This window comes from Lithobates pipiens, unplaced genomic scaffold (genome assembly GCF_037356315.1).
Source record: "Lithobates pipiens isolate NorthernLeopardFrog02 unplaced genomic scaffold, aLitPip1_a1.2 Scaffold_22, whole genome shotgun sequence".
NCBI classification, from domain to species: domain Eukaryota; kingdom Metazoa; phylum Chordata; class Amphibia; order Anura; family Ranidae; genus Lithobates; species Lithobates pipiens.
The window spans coordinates 279243856-279264464 of NW_027507784.1; the positions used below are offsets into that span (position 1 = coordinate 279243856).

The 20609-nt window shown below is 42.1% G+C and overlaps 1 protein-coding gene across 1 annotated transcript in view; it reads right to left on the reverse strand.

Annotated features, from left to right (window-relative positions):
* BAIAP3 (BAI1 associated protein 3) overlaps nucleotides 1-20609 on the reverse strand; it is a 554780-nt gene that overhangs the window by 409414 nt on the left and 124757 nt on the right. The window lies entirely within an intron of this gene.

A 20609-nucleotide genomic window follows, 5' to 3' on the forward strand; every position in this document is an offset into this window, starting at 1 on the left:
CTATGGAGGCACCCAAGCCACAGCTCCCTGTGTCCATTCAGATACGGAGCCATGACCCTTATTATTGGTTGACTGACTTTGATTGACAGCAGCTGGAGCCAATGGCTCCCCGCTGCTGTCTCAGCCAATGAGGAGGGGAGTCCTGGGCAGCAGAGAAACTCATGCAACATCGCTGCATCTAGATGGACTTCAGTTAAGGATTGGGGTACTGAGGGGGGCTTCTGAACACAGAAGGCTTTTTATCTTAATGCATAGAATGCATTAAGATAAAAAGCCGTCTGCCTTAACAATCACTTTAACGCCAATACAACTATCTGAACTCACTGATAACAAACGTCATGACTCAAATTAACCACTTGCCTACCAGCCGCCACAGTTTTAGTGTGGGAAAATGGTACACCTGGGGGAAACGATGTTATGTAATGTCGCTTCGCCCTATGGCCACTAGGGGCCATGCTGCTGCGATTGCTCTTGACACACCAAGAACTGGGATCTGTGTGTGTAAACACATCGTTTCCGGTTCTCTGAGGGGAAAAGAGACAGATCATCTGTTCATACAAAGTATGAACAGCGATCGGTCTTCTCCCCTAGACAGTCCCACCCCCCCTTCAGTTAGAACACAGAGAGGGAACACAATTAGAACAAAAACTTTTGCGCAAATCAATCAATATACGCTTATTGAGATTTTTATTACCAAAAATATGTAGAAGAATACATATCGGCTTAAACTGAGAAAAAAATAGCTTTTTAATAAAAAAAATGGAGATATTTATTATAGCAAAAAGTACAAAGTATTGTGTTTTTTTCAAAATTGTCGCTATTCTTTGTTTATAGCGCAAAGAATAAAAACCGCAGAGATGATCAAATGCCACCAAAAGAAGATGGGTGTTCACACCCATGCAATCCGAGTTTGCAGAATGCACTGCGATATGCAAACTGATTTGGGGGTGTCATTAACATTTGCATAGGGCAGTGTGAAACATGTGATGCGGGAACCCGCAGTGTATTCGCAGGGATCCGGCATCGCAGCAGTGTGAACCGGCCCTAAAGGTCCAGAATTTTGGGAAATGAGGTGGACTATAACACAAAGAATGCAGGTGCTTTCTCCTTCCAGTTCATCTACACACAATGATTTCCCTGCCCTCGCTGCTGGGCTCTGGTGGCTTAATATAGCAGGTGCAAATCAATTACTCTTTCAAATGAAAAAGGCAAGTCACACTGGAATGAAAAAGTCCACTAATTAGTTTTAAATATTCCCCTATTTCTTCTGGGTGCCCTAATTAAAATGAGGTAGTAATTGACCTTTTCTAAAAGGTGACATGTACTCGGTGCCATCCTCCCAGATAATCACCAGCTCTTGGCTCATAGTCTAATTTGAAGCACAGAAGCAGAGGCTTTCAGATCATATACAATGCATGTAATTTCCAGTCGGCTCCATACAAATGCAACCTGATTCTTGTACTCGGCATGTACCTGTCACCATTCTCTGCGGAGACGGTAATTTTGCCAGCAATACTGTGAAAACAATGAGCAAAAAGACAACATGATGCCCAGGTGGATTGCACACAGCCAAGCTGTTAGCCAACAGCTTAGCAGGATTGTGACGGCTTTTTAAAATCATAAAGGCCCAACGGCCAACTTTAATAATTCTCAGATTTCAGGCACTTCGGCGCTTTACAGCCTTCAAGGCTTTGTGCTGGATTTCAAGTTGATGTTTTTTTTACAGCTGTTGACTTTATCTAGCCTTCTATAGAGTATATGCTCTTGAACATATTTCCTTTCCTTACACATTTATTATAGTTTATCAGTTTACCAAGGCTAAAACTGAACTTGCAACACTGCAGTCAAGCTATTTCTATAAAGAAAGAACTCAAACTGTATTAGTTGTATGTCAGCAATAAATAGTAACAAATGCACACTCAGTGTTAAAGGGGACCTAGAAAATCTATGCAATAAGTAGAACATCCCAAGTACAAACAAGAATTAGTGATTAACCACTTTAAAGGGGTGTTCCAGCCGTAAAAAAAAAAATTCAAACACTAGCTGCTGACTTAATAAGGACACTTACCTGCCCAGGGTGCCCGCAATATTGCCCCACCCCGATGCCGATAAATCCCTTGTATCATTTGCAGCGCCACCATCCTCACTAAGGTGCAGGTGCCTTGCGGCTTCACTGCCCATTTCCTACTGCGCATGCGTGAGTCGCGTGGCGCTTTGTGAATGGGGTATGCTGTATCCTGGGGGACACAGTTCCCAGAACACAGCGCGCCCCATTCCCCAGAAGACAATGTGAGGAGGAGTAGACTGAAGATCACCGCAGAATAGGAAGAGGCAGATTAGGATGATCTGTCCAGGAACAAGCATTTCAGGTAAGTTAAAAAAATAAAATAATTTTAAATGTTTTTTAATGTATTTAACCACTTGCTTACTGGGCACTTAAACCCCCCTCAGTCCCAGACCAATTTTCAGCTTTCAGCGCTGATGCACTTTGAATGACAATTGCGCGGGCATACAACACTGTACCCAAATGAAATTTCTATCATTTTTTTCCCACAAATAGAGCTTTCTTTTGGTGGTATTTAGTTACAGCTCGGAGTTTTATTTTTTGCTAAACAAACAAAAAAAGATGCAAAAAAAATAAAAATAAAAATAATGTTTTAATAGTTTGTTATAAAATTTTGCAAACGGGTCATTTTTCTCCTTCATTGAAGTGCGCTGATAAGGCGGCACTGATAGGCTGCATTGGTGGGCACTGATGGGCTGCATTGGTGGGCACTGATAGGCTGCATTGGTGGGCACTGATAGGCTGCACTTGTGGGCACTGATAGGCATAGTTAAGGCGGCACTAATAGGCACAGATAAGGCGGCACCGATGGGCACAGATAAGGCGGCACTGATGGGCAAAGATGGGCACAGATAAGATGGCACGGATGGGTGGCACGGATAAGTGGCACGGATGGGTGGCACGGATGGGCACTGATAGGTACCACAGATAGATGGGACTGATGGGCACTGATAGGTGGCACTGATAGGTGGCTCTGATAGGTGGCACTGCTGGGCACTGATGGGCGGCACTGCTGGGCACTGATGGGCGGCACTGCTGGGCACTGATGGGCGGCACTGGGGTGCAGCACCTTTGAGGCAGATTGGGTGGCACTGTGGGTGGCACTGTGGGTGGCACTGTGGGGTGGCACTGTGGGGTGGCACTGTGGGTGGCACTGTGGGGTGGCACTGTGGGCATTATGGGCACAGATGGGGGGCACTTACTTTTACTTTGTTATTTTTCAGGATGGCACTGCGGGAGGCAGGTGGGCACTGGCAGGTGGCATGTGGTGCCTTTCATTGCTGGCCGTGATCGGGACTGATGTCCCGATCACGGCCGCCGGTGATCGGCTTTTTTTTTTTCTCCTCGCGCTGTCAGCGCGAGGAGGAATAATAGCCGATTACCGGCTCCGTTCTATCACATGATCAGCTGTCATTGGCTGACAGCTGATCACGTGATAAGGGGTCGGGATCGACCCCTTACACGGATCGGTGATCAGGCGAGTCTCACGGACTCGCCGATCACAGAGCGCACCGCGCGCGCCCCTCAGGGGGCGCGCAGGCCGCTCGTAACCAGGACGACGTCAATAGACGTAGTCCTGGAAATCTAGGTCCGCGCTAATGCCGTCATTCGGCAATAGCGCGGTACCCAAGTGGTTAAAGGATTGTTTTTATGTTTTTTTTTAGGGTGGCCCCCAATTTAAGACCAGGGCTATTTTTCAAAATTTTTGTTTTCAAATTAAAATATATTATTTTATTTTTTTTGCTAGAAAATGACTTTATTTTTATATATATATATATATATATTTATATATTTTTTTTAACACCCTAGGCTTAGAGAATAAAATGGTGGCCATTGCAATACTTTCTGTCACATCGTATTTGCGTAGCGGTCTTTCAAGCCCCCCCTTTTTTTTATTTAAAAATTAAGACAACACTAAAGTTAGCCCAATTTTTTAATATTGTGAAAGATAATGTTACGAGTAAATAGATACCCAACATGTCACACTTCAAAATTGCGCCCATTCGTGGTATGGCGACAAGCTTTTACCCTTAAAAATCTCCATATGCAATGTTTAAAAAATTCTGCAGGTTGCATGTTTTAAGTTACAGAAGAGGTCCAGTACTAAAATTATTGCTCTCATTCTAACGATTGCGGTGATACCTCACATGTGTGGTCTGAACACCGGTTTCATATGCGGGCACTACCCATGTATGCGTTTACTTCTGCCCGCAAGCTCAGCAGGACGGGGTGCGTTTAAAAATTGTATTTTATTTTTTCTTATCTATTTTACCTCATATTTTTTATTTTTATGCTGTTCATTTTTTTTTTTTTTTTTTTAAAGTGTCAGGTTTGTTCCTATTACAAGGGATGTAATAGAAAAAAAAAGCATGACAGGATCTCTTAAACATGAGATCTGGGGTCAAAAAATTTTGATTTAAGGGCTATGGGCGGAAGTGATATTTTGACGTCGCTTCCGCCCTGCATTTGTATGGAGTCGGGTGGGGGCCATATTCCCCTCACTCAGCTCCATACCACAGAGGACACGGGATCCAATCATCTCTGCCGGTGGCTCCAGTAAGCGGCGTAGGGCACCAGAGCACAGCGGGAGGGGATCTCCTCTCCCGTCGACAATAAAAGTGATCTTGCGGTGAATCCACCGCAGAGACCACTTTTATCTGAAAGCGGATTGCCCGCTGAAGAAGAGGATACCGGGGTTATGGAAGCTAGCCATGTTCACTGACTAAACTAAACCCTAGCTGTGCGATGGAGGAGGGAACAAAGGGTTACTGTATGGGTAGATCTTTATATTTTCCTGGAGTTAGACTTTAAAGTATGGGTAAACCCCTCCCTGCTAAAACAACCCATTCCGCTTAAAGTGAAAGTGCTGCTATCCTGAGTGGACATCGTATGATGTCCTCCAAGGATTGGTCCTCACACGCTTCCCACTGGCTTACCAGGTCAATGTACTGGGCTGCTGTCGATACCATGTGATCACTGTGACCAATCACAGAGATCAACGCAATAGTACACAATAAACGGCTATGAATGGAAGCTATTTATTGCGTACAATTGCTATTAGATCTGCTGTGATTGGTCACAGCGATCACATGGTATCGGCAGTGACCAAGTACATTGACCTGGTATGCCGGTGGGAAGCGTGCGAGGGCCAATCCTTCCAGGACATCATATGATGGGAACTAAGCCTGCTCTCCTCCAATGATCGGACTGGTGCTGTGTCCCCCCCCCCCCCCATTAATTGAAAAGGCCAGTGTGCTGCTGCTTCTCCTTCCATTGGCTCTCTAAGATCCTAATGCAGCTGAGAACAGAGATTATATGATCACTTACAAAAAAGTGGGAAAAAAGATATTTATAATGTATATATACATACATACACACACAAATGTTTTGCCTTTCATTTCTACTTTCAGCTGAATGGGTTGTTTTAGAAGGTAGGGGTTTACATATACTTTAAAGTCTAACGCCAGGGAAATGTAAAGATCCACACAGCAACCCTTTGCCCCCTCCTCCCTCGCACAGCTAGGGTTAACTAGGGTTTTGTTTAGACCCCTTTCACACGCTTTCCAGGCATTTTAGCTATAAAAATAGTGCCTGTAAAGCATCTTTCAAGCCTCCCCAGTGTGAAAGCCCGAGAGCTTTCACACTAGGGTAGTGCGCTTGCAGGACGGAAAAAAAGTCCTGCAAGCAGCGTCTTTGGGGCAGTGCTGGAACGACGTATACACCATTCCTAAACTACCTCTGCCATTGAAATCAATGGGAAGCTCTGCCAAAGTGCCTATAAAGCATTTTTAACCCCTTGTTAAACCCTTTTTTAGGGTTAAAAGCACCCCGCTCCTGCCCACACATCGCTGGTAAAGCGCCGCTAAAACTAGCGGCGCTTGACCGCTAGCGCTCAGGCAGTCTGAGTGTGAAAGTAGCCATAGGGGTGTAAATACTTACCTTGTTCCTTGCTCCAGCTGGCTTTCTTCAGCACTTCAGCCTCCTAAACATACAATGCAGGCTTAATGTCTCTGTATTGTATGTGATGATGCTGAGGCTGTGCAACACAGACTGGAGATTTAGGCGGAGGAGTCGATTGCTAGAGTCGGTCAAAGTGAGGAATCAGGTAAGGCAGGCCATACATTATGCAATTTTCTTCAACCATGCATTGAAGGAAAACAATTGCTTGATTCGCCCATCAACACAGTCAAAGCCCTTGTACACACGGTCTTACATTCCGACAACAAAATCAGTCGGATTTTGTCTGACGGATTTTGTCCGAAACTTGTGTTGCGTACACACGGTCAGACAAAGTTGTCGGAAAATCCGATCGTACGTAGCGTGACGTCGTAATTTCGTTACGACGGGACTACGTTCAGGCTAGTATCCAATATCTTTGGTCTAGGAATTTGATCTGAGCATGCGTGGCACTTTGTCTGATCGGAATTCTCTACACACAATCAGACAAAGTCCGATCGGATCATGTTGTCGGAAAGTTTTATAGCCCAGCTCTAAAACTTTGTCCCACGGATATTCCGACGGAAACAGTCCGACGGAGCCCACACACAGTCGGATTATCCAACAACATGGTCCGATCGGACATTTTCCGTCGGAATGTCCGACCATGTGTACAAGGGCTTATGGGAGAATCCCTCCTGTGCACTATTATATTCTGACAGCAGGAGGTTTCCCAGAATACAATGTTCACTGCTGCCAGGTATAGTGGAAAAAACCCAACAGGCTGAACTTCAGTACAACCAGCCTGTCCATAGATGGATCAAAATTCAGACGCTTCCTGCTGAACTGGCCAAATTTCAATCCGTCTATGGCCAGCTTAAGTGATGAGGCCTCTTCTGAAATCCCCTAAATCTAACAAGCATTTAACCCTTGAAGTGTGTGTGTGTGTGGAGGAGGGGGGGGGCTGCGCAAGGATAGATTTTTTAAGGTTCCTGGAGATGGACTTTAAAACCAAGATTGCAGTCAAAATCATTAAGATGGGTCCTTTGTGCTGTGATTTCTCTTCTGGTAGCCTGTTATGCCCCTCCCCCTTCCTGCCGAGCTGCTCCATTCATAGAAGCTGAAATACAGCTTTCTATGAATAAAACAGGATTTATAATTCTATGTATGGAGGGGAGTGAGCTATCAATCATCTTCCCGTCATCCATTCATAGATCGTATTCCATTCATAGAAGCTGTAGTATGGCTTTTCCAGGCCTAACTGCAGGTTAAGTGAAAAAAATTAACCTTGTTATTCCCTCCTCCCCCATCCTGCAAGGGTTCATTTAGTCTAGGGGTAGAGAAATAAACAGATTTACTTACCTTATTCCCCATTCCAATGTCGTCATCATACCATGCAGAACCAGCAGTCCTGCATTGTATGCACCAAGAACCTGCCCATACCCAGAGCATTGGGGAACAAATGAGATCTTTGGCTACTGCAGAATCGAGGGATAAGGTAAGAATACTCTTTTCTGGGTTAGCCACCCCCCCCCCCCCCCTCCCCCCAGTTCTGGTAAATTTCCAGTTCCAGAAATGATGGTACTTCCAACTATGAGGGAGGATATGAAACCCTCCTGGCTTCCCCATAATGACCTGAGCAGCTCCAACACTATAACAATGGGGGGGTTGCATCCTGTATCATGCACCCTGTATCAGAAGTTACTGACAATGACAATACTTTGTACTGTTGGAAAGCGCCAGCAACATTTTGGAGAGTCAGTATGGATCAGAAGAGGTTTAATGGTAAGCGCCATTGGAATCAAGTTTAGGCACCAAAGGGTGGAGGCAGAGTTGAGCTTGAAGTTGTGCACTAAATGGTTTTATGGCAGTGAAAAGGGTAAGGACAGCCATGTGTAACTGGTCCTGGTGTTCTCTTCATAAAAATAAAAGATCTGGAAACAAATGGCAGAAACAAGTTATCTAGTCTAGTCTCACAATGCTTTATGCTATTAGATACCCACCAGCCTCTCAGTACACCAGTGTACCCCAAAATTATTTCAGCTAAATAATAAACATTGTTAGGAAGAATACATTTATTATTAATAAAATGAAACTTCCAAAACAAGAAACTGCAAATATGACATGATTCTGACAAATGTCTGTTTTAATCATAGTTAGAGAAGAAAGATAACAGTACACTGTCCATATGTATATATCAAGGGATAGCTCTTGGGAATATTACCCTATAGAGGCTGTGTGCTCTGTAGGCAAGAAACAGTGAGTTAATCTAAGAGATATGTTTATATATTTACAAAAAATCATTTTGACTGGGTTGAGATCCCCTGCTCATTAAAATTCATAGTATAAAGGTGATGACAACTCTGTTAGAAAGGTTAATTGGGAATTAGAGGATTACCAGTCTGAAGAAATGCCATCAATACAATGTAACAGATGGCTTTCTACATATTTCTATTAGCTAACAGAACAAAGAAAATTTGTGAATTCAAAAGCACTTGATGAATGCTTGAAATTTCAAAATTCTTGGACTCCTGAATGGATGGTACAAATCTAGTCACCTTTGGCCAAAAATGTTAGTTTTCGGAAGATCAATATGAGGGCAAAAAATACCCCATGAACATAATATGTACTGAATCGTGGATGTGCATGAAGAATGAGCTTATGATTATTCATCTAGCTTTCATGAATGGATAGGTTTGACAAATCCCACCAACAGATCTCCTCAGGGACTGACTGCTTTTGTCACTGCTCGGTCCCTGAAAAAGCATATTATTTAGAAACACAGAAGTTGAAACTTTTCTAATCATTTGTCAGATGGCGAGCAACCAAATAATACACAAAGGCAAATAAAGTAACTATAAAAATTATTATCCATAAATCTAAATTATTATCCAAGCAAAGTCCAAAGAAATAAAGGTTTATTTTTAAAATCTCCTGGAAGTGTCTTGGTGTTTTAATAGGATTACTTTAAGCAATAATGTTTAGATAGAGCCACTCAAGATATTTGCATGGAACAGCTTTTACTTGCGAGTTTATTTTTTGTTTTTTTGTTTTTTGATAACTGACTTTTTATTCATTTTCCGAAATCAAAATAAGACAACAGTTGGTATCAAGTATACAAGCCAAATATTGTATGCTGCATCCATAAAAGAGTGGCGTACATACATATCAAGCGTAAACCTTGTACAATTAGCATAAAATCATAAAAAAGTAAGGCACTCACAGAATGTAAAGAACAAAATCAGCATATCATCAGTATGTGAGCTGTCATCTGGAAGGTGGCAGAGATTGGTAGGCAAGCAGCTGGGAGATGCCGAATTGGCCGGGAAGCTGCTGTGTAGATGAAGAGGAGAAACGCTGTAGTGCAGGGAGCTGGAGCGCAAGCTCTGCCCCTTTGTCAAACCATGGCAAAAGGGCAGAAACCAGACATACGTAACCACGTCTCCCCATACAGAGTGATGTCACCGCAGAACTGGAGATGAGTGGGCTGAGAATACCTGGAGGCCGATACACAAGCTGAGAGGCGTTCCAGTTTCCAGTTTGGGCCTTCACATACATATCAAGCTATCATTCAGATTTTTAAGCGGTAGCCTAAACTTTTAGATAAAATAATTGTGCTTGCAAATTAATTTTCAAAAGTCGGGAAGCCCTAAACATATTCCTACCAGAATAGGCCTGGGGACACCTTAAGGAAACTTTGCCTTTAAATGGTTGGAAATGACCATTAGGTACCTGGGAACAAACATTTTCTGAGACCTGTCCTGAACATGTGAAGTCAGTTTCCCTCACGTCCTATGTCAAATCAAGAAGAATCTCACTCTTTGGTGGAAAATATAGGCTGTTTTGATTAGGTAGAAACAATGTCCTGAAGATGTGTATCTTACCCCAACTACTACTTACTACAAACTCTGCCAGTCATTTTTCTTTTTCAGAGCCAACCACCATGTACCTGACCAATTATTATAGGTCCACAAAATCCATTAGGCAGGATGTCATCTTACATGAATGACTGACTGGTGCTGCCACAGCTGTACTAAACAATAAGTCAATTTTGAACAATCCTGTAGGGATATCCCACTGTCTTCACTCCTGTGGTATCATGATAATGTACCAATCTCAGTAAAAGTACATCTTACGATAAGCACCACTTGGAATGTATGCAAGGAGCTCTTCTCTAAAGGGCTCTCCAATACCTCTCCTCCCTTCCCTATACTCAGGAACCCTTCTTTCCGACCTGAAATGGAAGACCTTCCACTTAGTTCTATAATCCAGCAAAAGATTTATGTAGCTTGCTCCTTCATTCCATCACAACACTGGCCCATGCTAGAACAGTTGATGTCTGACTGTATAACCTACTCAATGTTCCTCTGAAGGATTTTGTGTCCACTTACCTTTCTAGGTGGTAATCAGGAAACGGTATCAGGCACCTTCAATGTGGGTGACAAAAGTGAATGAAATTGAACACATGGAAAGCCTTACCACTTCAGATAAACACACATGCCTCTATCTGGCAAGAATTCGACTCCACTACTGAATACCATCCCCTCCTCCACGAGACTCCCAGCATGGGTAAAGTAGAGAGGTGTTAGCAACGTGAGAGAAAAGGAAAGAGACTCCTTTTAAGTACCCAGACTTATGCCACGTTTCTTTATTTATTCCACTTTATTCCCTTTTCTTAATCTTTTTTCTTACCTTTTCTATACATCTTACAATGACAAAATAGTTCACACAGCGGTTACTGATCACCTCAGATGCAGTGAGCATTCTATTTGAGCATGCATGATGTATATGTACCTTACAAATTCAATGATCTGTCAACATGTTTTTGATAGTCTTATTACAAGCCATCTTATATTTAATGTCTGTTTATACACTTTATACTGCATATGGTATGGTGATTACAATGTAGCATTGTTCATTGTGTGATCCTCTATATAAATAAAGTAAAAACAATCGTGTTTGTGTGTTGCAGTTTATTTTTACTAAGTTGTTGTATATGTCTTTCTTTTTTTAATAATTTAGGAGCACTTTTCACCATCTTTTAATAAGTGAACCAGGAAATTACATTTTCACCAAGGATAGATTAAAAAGATACTTACCCACTCCATGTTGTGTATATCTAGTCCTGCTTCACTTTATATACTGTTGGATTCAGCTCAAGTGTAGCTTTTCCAAGGAAGAACTCAACCTGCCATGATTTGCTTAAAGTATATTTTCACTTTTGCAGTCAAATTTGAGAAAACCCCATTATGTTTGTTTGGTGTTCTTAGTTACACAACATGCCTACATTTTTTTTGTTTTATATTTCTTTTAGATGTTTCCCAGGAGAAGGTGCCATGATTTGTTGGACCCTGTAAGAGTGAGTCTGCCCTCATTAACAAACAATCCAAGATGGCTAGCCTCTATACACTTTATTAGGACGGACAGTATTCAAATCTAGTTTTGGTAATGGAGATCTGCTTGCACCGCAAAAACAGGGTTAAAACGGTAAGAAACCCAAAAGAAAAGAATATTGTCTATATAGCAGCCCAGCTCGGACTACACTGGCTATTAGCCCCTAAAGCACGGCCTCTCAATCCAGAACACAATGGTGTTCACACATTGCCTCTGCAGCAACTGTATCTCCAGATGTTGCCCTGGTCAGTGCAGATAGACACATACCCCTAGTGTGTCCATGTGTGTCCATGTCCACCTGCTGCTTCCTGGTGGCTCAGTGGTCTCCTTAGGAAGGTAGAGCCCTGAACCATGGTCTACCTTTATACTAAAAGGGCTGTGCATACCAGCATAATCAGGATGCTGGTTGCCAGTAAAACATGGACCCAGGGTTCAAAACGTCATCCTGCCCAATACTCTACAAAGCTTCTGGGCTCCAGAACTGAAAGGCCAGTTCTCTCCTAATAAGAACCACTTCTAGGAGCCCCTCAAACTGCATGCATGAAAAGCCTGGGTGACACCAAATTCCTCTAATATTGTGATAAGGCATAGCACTGTCACAATATGTGCAGGAGATGTGCTGTGCACTCCAGTACAGTCTTTCTGGGACCCAAATTAAGTCATTATTGTGATGGGTTGCCACGATGTAGTAAATGTAGTCTAGTGTGAAAAATTTGTGGCAAATAAAATAATATACTTTGCCTATGTTTCAAATTGTACACCATAGTCTGTACACGAAGCAGTTAATGTATCACAGAGGACCTTTGTTTCTATAGGATGAAAACGTAATAAATATTCCTACCCATAAAACCATCACCCCTCTCGAAACCTGTGAAACCATTAAACTGATATGATTGACAGCACAGACAAGTATGTGGGATTAGAGTGTGTGTGAGGCAGGGATGGTTTGAATTACACAGACATGGTTGTGAGGTGAAAAGACCTGGCGCTAGTTGAAAATGTCAAAATAAAACGTAGCAAAAAAATGACTTCTCTCAGCCATAGTAATGCTAATAGAAAAAGTGAAGTGTGCCCACAATGTGTTATATAACCATTGTTATGTGTCTTTGCTGACGTTTTTGTAACCCTGCATTTGTGCATTCTAGGTGCATCCAGATAGCAAGCTTGCTGCAGGTTGCTCATTGCAGAGTTTAGTTCTGGTGTGCCATCATTTACCATACACCAGCCTTCCATCCTGACTCCATCTTTATCTTCTAATTCTGCCGTCCATCTCCTTGAACCCAACTGCTGACTTCAAATCTGACTGTAGATAACCCTGTTTCCCCTCTATTCATCTAGTGCTGACCCCAGCCTGGTTGGGGTGTCCTTCCCTGGACCCTGTTAGGAAATCAACACATTGTTCTGTTTCAGCAATGTGACACCAGAAAACCTAGGCTCCAAGTACTAAATAAGCACATAAAGCTTTGCTGAAAGGTGGCTTTTAAAGGCAAGAAGCTGCAGCATTGGTCTTCCAATAAGCAATGACTAACCATTGCAGGATTATTTTTATCAGAACAGTGAATTGTGCACTCTGCCTAACTGTGTTGCAGAAATTAGGTAAAAAAAAATCAGAATAATTAGTAAGGAATGCAGGAACAACATGATCCATGCTCTATGATCCATGATCCATAGAATCCACCAAGATAAGCTGGAGCCCAAAATTTATAGCGCATTAAATACGATAACAGTAGGAAACCCTGTCACTGGGAAAATTGTTGGAGAAAGGACACAGGGTTCACACCTATGCAGAGTGCCACAACTGCGGAGTATTGATTTTGAGCTGGGAAAACTATTTTTACAGTTTTCTGTGGATCTTGGTTTTCTTGGATTGGGCTCCGTAGTTTGTATATTTGTTTTAGAAATGTTTATTGATAGGAAAGTGAATACAGCAAATATAAGTGCAGCAGTGTGATGGTTACATCAAACATAAGATAGAGAGGAGGATCCCAACAAAGGGATGCTATATATATGTGGTACAATATTCATCAGTACAAAAAAAAATAAAAAAATAATAATAATAAATAAATATATATAAAAAAAAACTAGCGATGCTCCGTAGTAAAGTTCAATATACATCCCAAATTATGTTGTTCGGTAGGCACATCTATAAAGAAAATAATACAGGAGAAAAAAAAAGGCAACATAGAAGGGTGCATATATTCTTATATCCACCTCTAATTAAGTATGGGTAAAAGAAAAAAAATATATAAAATTGTCCAGTTTGTTTATTTTGTTTGTCCCGTATCATTTTAACCATCATTTATAGACCGACCCTTTTGATATCAGGAGTATACCCATAAAAAGAAGAGAATGGGTAGATGGCAGAGAATAGGGGGGAACATAAGAGAGAAAGAAAAAGAGGAGGAAGAGTCCATCATGGGGGGGGGGGGGGGGGTGCATCCAGAGGCCTTTAGATTGATAAGAGTAGGTTGTTAAAATCTGGAATGTAGGTTATATGAGATCCATGGTTGCCAGACCCTGAGAAATTTATTGTGTGTGTCAGAAGCCAGGGACATCAGTTTCTCATTAATCATAATGTCCTTCATACGATTTTTTACTGCTTTGAAGCTAAGTACAGAAAGCCCTCGCAATGGTCAGCTTTGTTGCATTACAAAGGTGTTGGGCCAATTGTCTTTCCGGGTGGAGAAGTTCAGGGATAGGTTTACATAGAAGAGCTTCATAGGGATCCCTCTTCAAGTTGGAGTAGAGCATATTGCGAAAGAGGGTGTAGACCCTGACCCAAAGTCTACATACCTTCGGGCATGTCCACCAGATGTGGGCAATGGTACCTTCTAGAGAATCCCAGTAACAATGAGGAGAATAAGAAGGGATAATGTAGTTTGTATATTTCAAAGTGCCTTAAGAGAAAAATAATCTTCAACCCAGTGTCTAGTTTTTGTTGAAGACCAGCAATGTGAGTATGCAGGTACAAACCAGCATTTATAATGAAGGACTTTAGGGAACTAGCCAGGAGGGAGGTGTACTCCCATTTGAAGACAGGTGTGTCTGTATGATTAAGAGATCTGAGGCAAGTAGCAAAGAGACCAGGGAATGGAAGGAATCTGTGAGTCTGAGAGGGTGAGAGTCTGCGGTGTCAAGAGAACCCCTACCTAGAGGCCAGGAATGGGCCAGTGTAGCTACATGCATTACAGAGAAGCTGTGTGGATTATTGAGGAGCTTTGGGCATTGAAGGGTCGTAAGAGCCTGGTGGCTTGGCATTATTGTTACCTGTTTATGCTGTGTGCATCCAAAACCCCTGCGTGGTCAAGTCTGTGAACTTTATTTTAATCCGTTTTAAAAAGACTGGGCTGGCAGGCCCATAGAACACAGCTTGGACTGACATGGATGTCACAAAAAAATCTACTACTGAGCTAACCAATCCCCATGTTACAATATCCTCTAATCAGAGGTAGAACAATCACGTTGGGGAGACTATCCTTGCTATCATGGATTATTTCCGATGCTTTCATTATATGCAAATGACAAAAGAAAAGGAATTACATCACAACCATCACAGTTTACTGTGTGCTGTTACTGGAGGGTAAACCAGGACATGAGTCAGTGACTCTCTTTGGCCCCTAAAAGGCTTCTACGAAGCAAGGACTTCATCACCCAAGCCTCAAGTCCACAGTTTGTTATAAACTTAAAATATTTAATGCCAGTTGCCAAAAAAAAGCTGATTTATTAAATATTGAAAACCAGATAGGTAGCATAAGGTATTTAAATTCCAGCCAATAAAGTGAAATAGTACGGAGTAATTGAAGATGCTTATTGAGCATAAACAACATACTGCTGAAGTCTACTCTGTAAACTGTTTGTTTTAGAAGCGGTAGCACAAGAGGAAAAACATATTGCAGATGTATCCTTGACAGATGACATATTTTTTTCAAACAAACATTTATATAGATACATTAAAGGATGTAGACGGATTCTGCATAATTGAATTAATAACTTTGTACAGTAGATACCAGACTAAGCTGCGAGAATGGAGAGGAAAACATTTACTGTATATGAATACATTCATGTCAGGTGACAAGATATTAAAATAAACTGAATTGTTTGTTGGATTTTTCTACTTTCTAATGATGGAATGTAACATAATTTAAAGGCAATTTTAAAGTAAAGTAGAAATCTCCTGTTTGCTTCTATTGTAAGTAATAACAGAGAGGGCCTGCACAGGGAGCAAGGCCAGGAATTACAATTGCAGAATTAATTTCTTTATTGGAAGCTTCACATTCTGGCTGAATACTGCATTGTAACATAATATCTATGTTCAAATTCAAACAGTGTACAGTTGTATGAAAAAGTACACCCTTTACCATCCTTCCCCATGGAAATTGTCAAACAGGAAAAATCAGCACAAGGGGCTTCAAGTCCGTAGGATATGTTTCTTGCGTTAATTTCTCTTCTTTGAGTTTAAAACTTTTTCTGTCCTACCCACCCTCCCCACCAGTGTTGCCAACCGTCAGTATTTTTACTGGCAGCCATTAAAAAATAGGCACTTTTCTCCTGCCAGTAAATGCTAGTGACAAGAAAAGTGTGGCAGTAAAAAATATGGCTGTGACGCACAGCTCTGGTCCTGAGCTGGTCGAGACCATCCGAGTGCCTGCTACAGTGTGTTTGGGCAGTTCCTGCAGGGGGTGGGTCTGGCAGAGGCAGGACCTGAGCATGTAGTGTGATGTCATGTTGCAAGGCGGAGGGGCCGGAGTCTCATCTGCTGGTCTGCGGGTTGGGAGCAAGGCAAACTGGTAGTGGAACTGTCAGTGCTGTTTACACTGGAGTGGACTGAAGAGACAACCTGACATGGAGAAAGACTGTCACTCCGATTTAGGAAGGGATGTTTCATGTCAATGAGGTGTGGGTGCCTGCCGATTCTAATTTCTTGCCCTCCTGAGTCCTGTCCCTGAGCTACTTACTGTATCGACAATAAAATAAGAAATGTGTTTTTTGCCTTAATATCTACCTTAACTTTTGGAAATGCCAGTAAAAACTTGGCTGTGGCAGGAAATGTTGGGTGTCGTGTCAATAAATTGCAATCTGGTTAGTTGGCAACACTGCAATACTCAGATTGTCTCCCATGAAGAAAACCCAACTATACTAACCCTATCCATCCAGCTCATCTATTCCTAGAAGCCGTACTACAGCTTCTATGAATGAAATCTTTGATGGGGGGCGGTGAAGCTATCAATCATCCACCCCTCCTTCATTTATAGATCCTGTTTCATTTATAGAAGCAGAAAGGGTGGGCAAAGTCTTTTGCTGCAAGCCTGCAACAGCCCCTTAGTTGTATTAACCCCCACAAAGGCAGGAGCAGGGACAGAAGAAGATTTCATAAAAGTAGTGGAATCAGCACAAGAGACACATCTAACTCACTGAAAGTTATGTCCCTTATGCTGATTTTTTTGTTTCTAATTTTAGCTACACTTAGGCATTAATATCCCACTCGAAAATTGGTTACAGAAGTCCCTTGGCATTGGCCCTGCAGCTTACACATATATTTGTAAATGTGTACAAACAAAACAATCTGTTTTTAAAAGAAACTGTTAGACAGGGACAATTTCGTGGTTTTACAGGCTGGCTGGTAAGTGTGCTGATAAATCTTCTATGTGCATCTTGCTGCAGAGACCAGTTGTAGGTTGGGATGGTTTTTTGTACAGTTGGTTGAATTGAGTGCAGGAATGCAATGGATGCCTTCGCTGCCATTGTGCTTTTGCTCGGTGTTACGTGCATCCATATAAAAGAATGGATAGATTGCTCCTACTATGTAAATTTAGAGTTAGGACTGCAGTAAATACAGATATCCCTTGGCGTGGGTACTGCGGCTTATGCATATATTTGTAAATGCGTGCAAACAAACCCCTCTGTTTTTAACGTAAACTGTTAGCCAGGGCGAATTTGGTTGTTTTATAAAAATTTACATTTTATTGTTAACTTCATGCATGCATGCAAAATCTCCAACAGTACCATCAGAAATATTTTTATAGGCAAATAGGCTGGCATGCATTGGGTACAGACCACTGGAGAGAGAGATGTTGTGCTGTATGTTCTTTAGGATAGACAATGCGTACAGTGTACTTGTCAGAAGGTACAGCCTGGGTACATTACTAGGCAGTGACTAATATCAGAGAAGAATAAGAAACTGATCTTCTGACTTAATTATCTCTGATATTTGTTGGTCCAGGTGCACAGGGAGTGTGATATTGCAGAAAATGAAAGTATATGTGATTTTCCTTTATCTCTCATCCTATTTTTTATGAAATAAGAAATCATGGAGATCTGAGGCACAGATTTAGATGTGGTGTTACATAAAAAAAAAAAATGGACTTAAAAATAACTCAGCATCTCAAAATTTTGCAGTAGCTTGGGATCTGCTAAAAAGCCCCCCCCCCCCCCCACTAAAAATACATAATTTGGGGGCAGAGAGTGATAAAAACAGAATGGTGCCCTAGGCAGGGTAGAAGTGTTGGCCTCCCCATTCATTTCACTGTCATCGAAAAGGATTGTAACCAGTCATCCATTGTCTGTATTGGCATATGTTAAACAACTGCCTCCTAGTAAATGCTCTTTTGTGAAGTGACATGCAGGTACACAGCTATAGCTGGCACCTAGTGTGCTGGCTGAATGAAATCTAACACATTCCTCCGTCCATGCTAATTGCAGATGGCCAAATCCCACACTGTAGATTATTGTATTCTGCCAGCCAGTGGTGCCTACTGTCAGAATGTGAGAACAGTTCCAGCAGGATTCTTCAACAAAATTCAATTGAAAAATCAACTTTTTTCGATCTGGGGGTTGCCCCCAGGTTGATTGATGGGTGCTATCCTTCTTTGTGTATGTCAGGAGCATGAATGTAGTAGCCAGGTCCCCAGGACATGCCTAGTTTGCATTCTGATCTGGCTCTGATTTGTGGGTGCCCAAAGTTGGCAACCTTCACCATTCAGCATGTCACACAACAAAAGTTTTCCTTTCTTCCTTCCTCAGCTGAACTGTAAAACCCTTTTAATATCCCATTCTATATGCAACATACATAAATACTGTGCTCAATGATCTACAGCAATTGTAACTTTGGAAGCAGAAAACACACTTTTAAAGTGAATACAATAAACAAAAACAGTCTGCAGATAATCCAAGAGTTCAACAAAAATACAGCAGGTGGTAAAACAGGATTAGCCAGCAGAGAATCCAAGAGTGGATTACCTATTTTATGCCATGTTCTAATGTCTCTTTGGGAACAGAGGAGATTAAAAAATAAGCAGAAAAAGAATTTAGCGTAATAAAAAATACAGACATAAAAGACAGAAAGACATGCAATCTATGTTAAAGTGTTTGTTACCCCTACATTTCATATGCCTTATATGTGCCTGTGGTACCATGAACAACAATTGAGTTAAAGGTACTGAGCACTTATTGCATTGCTTCCTTTGTGTGAAATACCTGGTGACATAGCCAGTTCACCAAGCTTTCCTTATTCAAGCTGACCACATCAAGGCATGGAAGCACATCCATCTCAGGGCTCAGCTTTTTGCCTGTGCTAGGAGTACGGCCTGTCTGTCCTCCAATGGCCAAGACCTGTGGTGACACACCCCCTGCACAGGCAAGATGCTATTCCTCTCATTGGAAAGGAGTGTTAATTGGTCTCCCAATTGGAAAGGAGTATCAATTGTTGTCCTCGTTGGAATGGAGTGTCAATTTGTGTCTTAACTTAAAAGTGTCATTTGGTATCTTAAAGCAGAGTTTTCCATCTTTGTAAAGTTTCATTACCTTGTTACACAGGTCTTTTGACTGTTCATTTTTACTTCCTCATGGCTCAGTGTCTAGCCTGCTTAGTGCATCCATGTGAGAGCAAACAAACTCATTGACTAATTATACACAGAAACTAATTGTGATTTAAAAAGCCATAAATGTGGGGAATTAACCTTTAATTGTAATTTTAACCTGTGTTTCCAGGGTATGTAATCTTTGTATCAGGACCATTTGGGCGATTTCTGCTATCATTATGATTTAAAAATGATCCAAAAAACGATGTGATAATAAATGGCTTCATGTGATTGCTATAGTTAAATAAAAGAGTTTATTGGCATGATCAGTCATATTTTCAAAATGAATGTCAAAATGTCACAATTTCTGCCAGGGTATGCAAACGTACAAGCACCACTTATATATATATATATATATATTATACTCACTGTATATTTATTTACCTACACTTTTTTTTTTATTCATGGGGGCTTGTATCTAGCCAGTGGAGATTTGCTCCAGCCACTCACGGAGCTCTGCAGCAACAGGTAACTTCAAACAGTGATCTATTGTTGAGCTATGAGTAAGCACCTGACCTTGGTATGAAACATGTAAGCTGATACCTGTAGTTAACCTATGTATCACGTGAATAAAGAAATTGCGTAGGAGTGCGGCCGTCCAGCCTTCTTTTCTTCTAAAGCCGCGTACACACAATCAAACAATCCGGTGGAAAAGTCCGGCGGACTAAGAAAGTAGTTTTGCACCTAAATATGTCTGCCGGACTCGCATTTCGACGGACAATACGGCTTTGTGTGTGCTAGTCCGCCGTACTTTTGAAATGAATGGACTTTTCCCGCCCGGAGAAAAGTCCACTCATTTTGAGCGCAGCTCCAGGTAGCCGGGACCAGTGAAGGAGGCGTCGCTAGCCCCGTCACCTGGTATGGAGTTAAAGGGGAAGTCCTACGCCAAAAAAACAGAGCGGGGGTCCCCCTCTAGGTCCATATCAGATTCTTATCCGAGCATGCTACCCGGCCGGTCAGGAAAGGGGGTGGGGAAAAGCGAGCGTCCCCCCCTCCTGAGCCGTACCAGGCTGCGTGCCCTCAACATGGGGGGTATTTTGGGGAGGGGGGGCGTGTGGCCCCCCCACTCAAAAGCACCTTGTCCCCATGTTGATGAGGACAAGGGCTTCTTCCCGACAACCCTGGCCGTTGGTTGTCTGGGTCTGCGGGCAGGGGGGTTTATCGGAATCCGTGAGCCCCCTTTAATAAGGGGGCCCCTGGATCCTGGCCCCCACCCTATGTGAATGAGTATGGGGTACAATGTACCCCTACCCATTCACCTGTGAAAAAAATGTAAAAAAACACAACACACAAGGGTTAAAATAGTTTATTGCACAGCTCCGGGGGTCTTCCGTCTTTGGGGGTCTTCTCGCTGAACT